The following is a 5953-nucleotide window of genomic DNA, read 5'->3' as shown; positions in this document are numbered from 1 at the left end:
TGTTTTGGACTGACCTAAAGAATTTGGTCACTTAGAATTTTAAGGTTCTATCTGTATTCTGGGAGGTTCTGAGATACTGAAGTTTAAAGAATACCTGTTGTGCTTGTGTCTGCTCTATAGTTATAATATATGATCTGTAGGGGTGTAACGATCCACAAAAATGACGGTTTGGTATGTACCTCGGTTTTGAGGTCATGGTTTGGTTCATTTTCTGTACAGTATCGGAAAAAAATACAAAACCATTTGCTTGTTGTTTATTTGTGTGTTTATTAAACCAACAATTTGTTTTAACATTATACAAACGGGAAAATAACATAAATGCAAAGTGCTGCTTGGTAATACTAGTGAATTTAAATATTCTCAAATAAGCAACAAATGTTTGAAATATTATTTATTAATATTACTATTTCATGGCCATACCAGCTTGTGAAAGCCTGATCCCGTTAGATCTCAGAAGCTAAGCAAGACTGGGCCTAGTTAGTACTTGGATGGGAGACCACTGGGAAAATCAGGTGCCACAGGCGGGCAAAACTGATGCATTATTATTATTATTATTATATTTTTTTAAATCCTTATAAACAGTAAACAAAACTTTTCAAAATTAAATCACAGCACTAACAGTTCCAGCATGATGTTTTGCTCAATCTTCATATTTTTGGGCAGAAAAAACAACTTGTGCACATTGTCTGCAGTAAGTGTAGATCTGTTGCATTTACAATGTCCCCGGTGGCTGAAAATACCCTTTTGCCAGGGACAGAGGTCGCGGGTAAAAAAACATAGTTTTGTGAGGATTCACGTGGTTTGGAGGGACATAGTCAAGGAGGGGGGCAATTGTTATCAAGGCGGCCACCCTAACTATAAAGCACTGCAGGAACCACTGCCAACCCAATCACATATGAGTTCCCTCGTGAATATTAAAGAGCCGAGTTTTCTGTGTAGCTGCACATGTAGTGGCGAAATTTTAAAACACACAAATTGCGCAAACTCACTCGTGCACAGCCCTGCACCGAACCGAACATCCTGTACAGAAACGGTGTACCTTTACACCCCTAATAATCAGTATATATAATCCACGACACATATGGGTCATTATGTTTTAATTTGGACATTTCAAATTGTGTTATTTATCTAAAACAACTTATTTATCTAAAACAAGCTCATTAACATCTGTGTTAGAAAACTACGTTGCCAAATAGGAGCTGACTGCTGTAAACACCACAACAAAGAGCCATGGTGTTGTGGGCATCTTCTATGGATATGCTGCACATGACGATAATGAGTAGTGGATTGTTTTTCATCTGTACCAAAATTACTAAGTGATGCTGCCAAATCCAATGCATGTCACCAACTGAGAAAATTGAACTGGAGAATGAAATAAGTACAGAACAGTTGGGGTGTACCCGATGGTGGTTGATTGGCAAAATTGTCTTGAAAATATGAGATGAAGATTGGTCAAACATGCACAAATCACTCCAAATACAACTTTGAGAGGGTAAATGAGAAGAGGAAAAATTCTTAAAGTAAATCTTGCATAATAGGTCTGATTTAAAGCTGAAAGATCCTATATTACACATAACTGACTCTTGTGAGCTTTAAGCCATGTCAGAATGTTGTTACCTCCTCAGAAACATACCTAGAGTTGTTTTCTGTTTCATTCACATGTTTTCATTTTACTTTTCGTTCAGTAGAGAGCAATTCTTGCGCTGAAATTATCCAAATGATTCGAGTGAAGGTGTGTGGAGTTTAAAAACACAGTGAAGCACTTCTTCTATTACCACATGACAGCACAAGATGTTTTCGGTTCGAGAAAAGAACTCAGGAAAAAGAATGTATGAATAACTCAGTTTCAACAAAAACATCAGATGGAACATTCCTTCTCAACTTGTCTGGTATTGCTTCATTTGAATGTAATTTCAAAGCAGAACAGAGTGAACCCACCAGAGGACATGGAACAGGTGCTGCCCTATCTGCACTTTTAACGACAACACATCAGAGTAGCATGATCGAAATGTACTTATTCAAAAATTAAAATTGCCCAATAAAAAGTGCTGTCATTTGATTCATTTATAAAATTCTATCACTAGATGAGTTGTGCCACAGCATGAAAACACATTCAAATAAAGTATGGTAAATGGAGACATTTTATACGGCACTTTTCCACCTTCAAGGCACTCAAAGCGCTTTACAACAAGAAATCACTCACCCATTCACGCACTTTCATACACTAGTGTACGCAGACAGTGAAGGCAAGGTGAATTATGTGTTTTGCCCAAGGACAGCAACAGCAATCATCTGAGGGAGCTGGAATCTCATTGGGAACCTTTTGATCAGTGGACAAACACCCTCTACCAACTGAGCCACTGTTGCCCTGTATGTGCAACATTTCTGTTACAATAAGCAAGTTAAAGACAACATATTATACTTTATCAGTTTTTGTTTTTGTTTTTTTTGTGCATTATAAACCACAGTATTGATCCAAAATTTGAAACAAGTTCACCCAAACCAGCAGTACTCACTCATTTTTTGTTGAAAAATAACTACATAGCAATTTTTACCCAACATATAATATTGTATTACTGTGATGGAGCGCCCTTTGTTCACCGTCATCCCTGAACTGGTGCGTCTTTCTCTGGTCCGAGAGCCACAGCTGTTAGAGCGTGTGGAGTGCTCCGTTTTTGTGGAGCTAAGTTCCAGTGTTTGCCCACATGCTCGCACATGTGTCTCGAGGTACCGTACTGCCAAAGACTTTATTCTCTGACTCGCGTGTTTGAGGACTCAGACTCTGTGCCCACGTGCCGACTCGCTTCTTACCCGCTGCCGTCTACACGCCGATCTCTGGTCCATGGGCCAAACCAGAGCACATCCTGGTCACACTGTAAATAGGGCTGGATGGCGTGCTTTTGGACATCATGTGATCACGGCCTGAACCATTATTGATCATTTGTTTGTTTATTTCCTGAGTTTATGAGTTAATAAAGTAATATCAATATGGGGGGTTATTTAAGTCATTTCTATTATGTTGATTTACAGATTTGCTTTATAGTTATGAGTACAGTTTTGCCAAGTTAAACCTTAAAAGCATAGGTTTTGTTAATTGGTTAGCCCAGGGGAGGGGCTAAGGGATATTTAAGGGGATCGCTGCACATTCTAGTGGTTGTCCACAGTTGGTTAGTTTATTTTTTTGTCAAAGTAAATATTGCACTTTGATCTGTTGGGCTGTGGTGTGAATAAACAACACTTCGGTTTCAGTTTTGTATTTTTTTTCCCATTTATTCTGCATGAACCTGTGACAATTACCTAGAGTCTACAGTTTTTGAACAGTCACAAGTACAGATGAAAAGTACAACTGAAAACAGATAGAACAGGAAAAAGTTTATGATCTGAAAACAGGTCAAAATGTCCACAAAATCCGGGCAAAGGGTCCACCATCTGCTTGACTCCATGGTGTTTATTCCCGAAATGTTCTACAGTATGACCTTTAATTTAACTATCTCCATGGAGACAAGCCAGTCACATCACCAAGCCAAGTTACAGGTCAGATCTGTGTGGACCTGCTCACAGAAATAATGTACGTTTGCACACTTGCAATTGAATAAATACAAGATATATTTGTTTAATGCCATATTGTGGAACTTCCCAGGCAACGCAATAAGACCACCATGGAGACAAGGAGAAGGCAAACCCCCCACCAGAAAAGTTAGTCAGTGCACTTTTACCTCAAGCAGTTTGTGTTTACGCCGCACTCCATGAGAAAAATGCATTCTACTGTGCAAATTGAAACTAAACCCAGTTAAAGCCCGGCTCTATGAAGAAAGTTCGAAGTTTAATGAAGAAAAAGGTTGCATAACTTGCACTTTTTATTACATAGACTTTAATAAGCAGAGCACAGTGTGGGAGACCTGAGAGTTAACCTTGTCATAATACTCATTGTCTATTCTCGGAGCGTATTGTATCTGCATGGGAAATGTAATCACCGGCTGAAGTTTTATTAAAGTAAGTGATGTCGAGGATGACTAAGACAGTAATCCTCTTCTCGCCTCGCTCTCCCTGTCTCATAACAAAAAATTACCAAGATAAATTATTTCTGCATGCCATTCACAGGCACTGGTAACTCCTCCACAACAGAACAGACTTAAAATAGGAAAAAAGAGACAAATATTTAAAATGGTAGATTCAAAAATACTAGAGCTGCCACAAAGATGTCATTGGCCAGTGGTAATTTAATTTATAATCATTAACAGTACTGGAATATTTCACAGTATGACATTAAAGAGCAGGTATGCCTCGTACAGTCATCAGTAAGAACTGGTCCAATGCTCTGTCCACAAGTCTGTGCAATCTATCCTCTTATTTTTTTCATAAATATACACTATAAACTTATTAAATGTGATCTAAGTATGTGCTAGCAATGTATACCCAATAAAAGTGGAATAGCTGCTCTTTAAACAAATCTAACTTCATGTAGTTGGGGACTAAAGGCTGCTATACACTACAGGAGAATTTACCAGATTTTGGTTGTGATTTGCTTCTCCTCGAGTTCAGGGAGGCGTGACCCGACTTTGTGTCTTCATGTGAAGTTTTGAAGCCGTTGTGCTCCTCATGTGTGTGGTGTCAGTGTGACTCTGAGCTGAACTCTCATATATCGTAAGCACCGAACATCAGCAACACTACGGCAAAAGCCAATAAATGTCTCAGGGGTAGACGGAGTGACGGACACAGGGACGCAAGGTACAAACTCAGGAAATAACAAAAATAATATGAAGACTTTATTACAGTACTCGTCTCTCGTAAATTTGTAAAGTTAAATTGTAAAGTTAAATTATCGGTAGAATTTGTCCTCCGCAAATAATGACACCCAGTCCACAAAACAGTGCTGTGAATCCAGTTTGAGGTGTTCTTTGAAAGTAAAAAGACAAGAGTAGTTCCTCACGTGTGTCTGTTTACATAAACACAGCGCACGGATGGAGGTGAAGCTGCAGATTTGTGATAGTGACTCTACTTCCTGTGGACTAACAACAACCTTCTGAAGTTTTGCACCGCATTTCACAAATAATAACACAGGTTTGACTTGTTTCTAAAGTAGTGCAGAGCTCTGATCTTTTCAACACTTAAAGGTTGTATAGAGGATTTTCCAAGGAACGAGAAATCCAGCGACTGTTTGTCCTTTTTCAAATCGTGCGCATGCGTGAAACCACCCCCCCTCCCCTACAGCTCCCTACGTAGAAACGCCTCCTCCCTCCTCCTCCTTACGCCAGAAACAGGTTTGTTTACAGCCGGTGTGCTGCACATGACTTGTAAACAACTAACTACAGTGTTGGTTAGGAAAGGTGGAGAAGTGAGGAGTCGGGGGAGGGGGTGCGAGGACATTTCGTGCGCGGACGAGAAGTGAGGAGCAGGGAGAAGAGCGGAGCAGGGAGCAGGGAGAGGAGAGAGGAGAGGGGAGCGGTGCGCGGAGATTCCGTGCCCGGAGAAGTGAGGAGCAGGGGGAAGAGCGGATCGGGCAGCGGGGACAGGAGCAGGACGGGGTGCAGAGAAGAGTGCGCGGAGATTCCGTGCGAATGAACTAACTACAACACGCAGCAGCAAGCGGACTTTTTCTTTGCCTTGAAAATTACGTTTTCAGACATAGGATATCACTTTCGTGTCCTGAAAAACGTTTGTCTAGCTCTTGGAAATAAAGTACGTTTTCATAATAAGCAGAAGTTTCCTGTCCAGGAGTAATTTGGCGACCAGTGCGTCAGTCTTTAGACCCTGCGTCTGCTTCAGTCGCGCCATCGCTGGAATGAATCTCCAAGAATCACCTTAGTTTGGCTTCGCTGCTTTTCTCCTTGTCTTCTTCTTTCAGCGACCTCAAAAATGGACTTTCTTTTGCGGCTAACTGCTCCTGGATTCTTGTCGCCATCGCAACAAACTTTGTGCTAACTGCGAGGAAGATATAGGTCAAAAAAGCCGC

At 40.5% G+C, this 5953-nt stretch overlaps 1 pseudogene; it reads left to right on the top strand.

The window, feature by feature from the left end:
- The first annotated feature begins 406 nt into the window (after positions 1 to 406).
- Positions 407 to 524, top strand: LOC129411940 (5S ribosomal RNA; annotated as a pseudogene).
- Positions 525 to 5953: the final 5429 nt, after the last annotated feature.

Source organism: Boleophthalmus pectinirostris, unplaced genomic scaffold, assembly GCF_026225935.1.
Source record: "Boleophthalmus pectinirostris isolate CB_2022bp ecotype Guang Dong unplaced genomic scaffold, ASM2622593v1 HiC_scaffold_6, whole genome shotgun sequence".
Classification (NCBI taxonomy): domain Eukaryota; kingdom Metazoa; phylum Chordata; class Actinopteri; order Gobiiformes; family Gobiidae; genus Boleophthalmus; species Boleophthalmus pectinirostris.
This window is presented reverse-complemented; position numbering and strand designations above follow the sequence as displayed.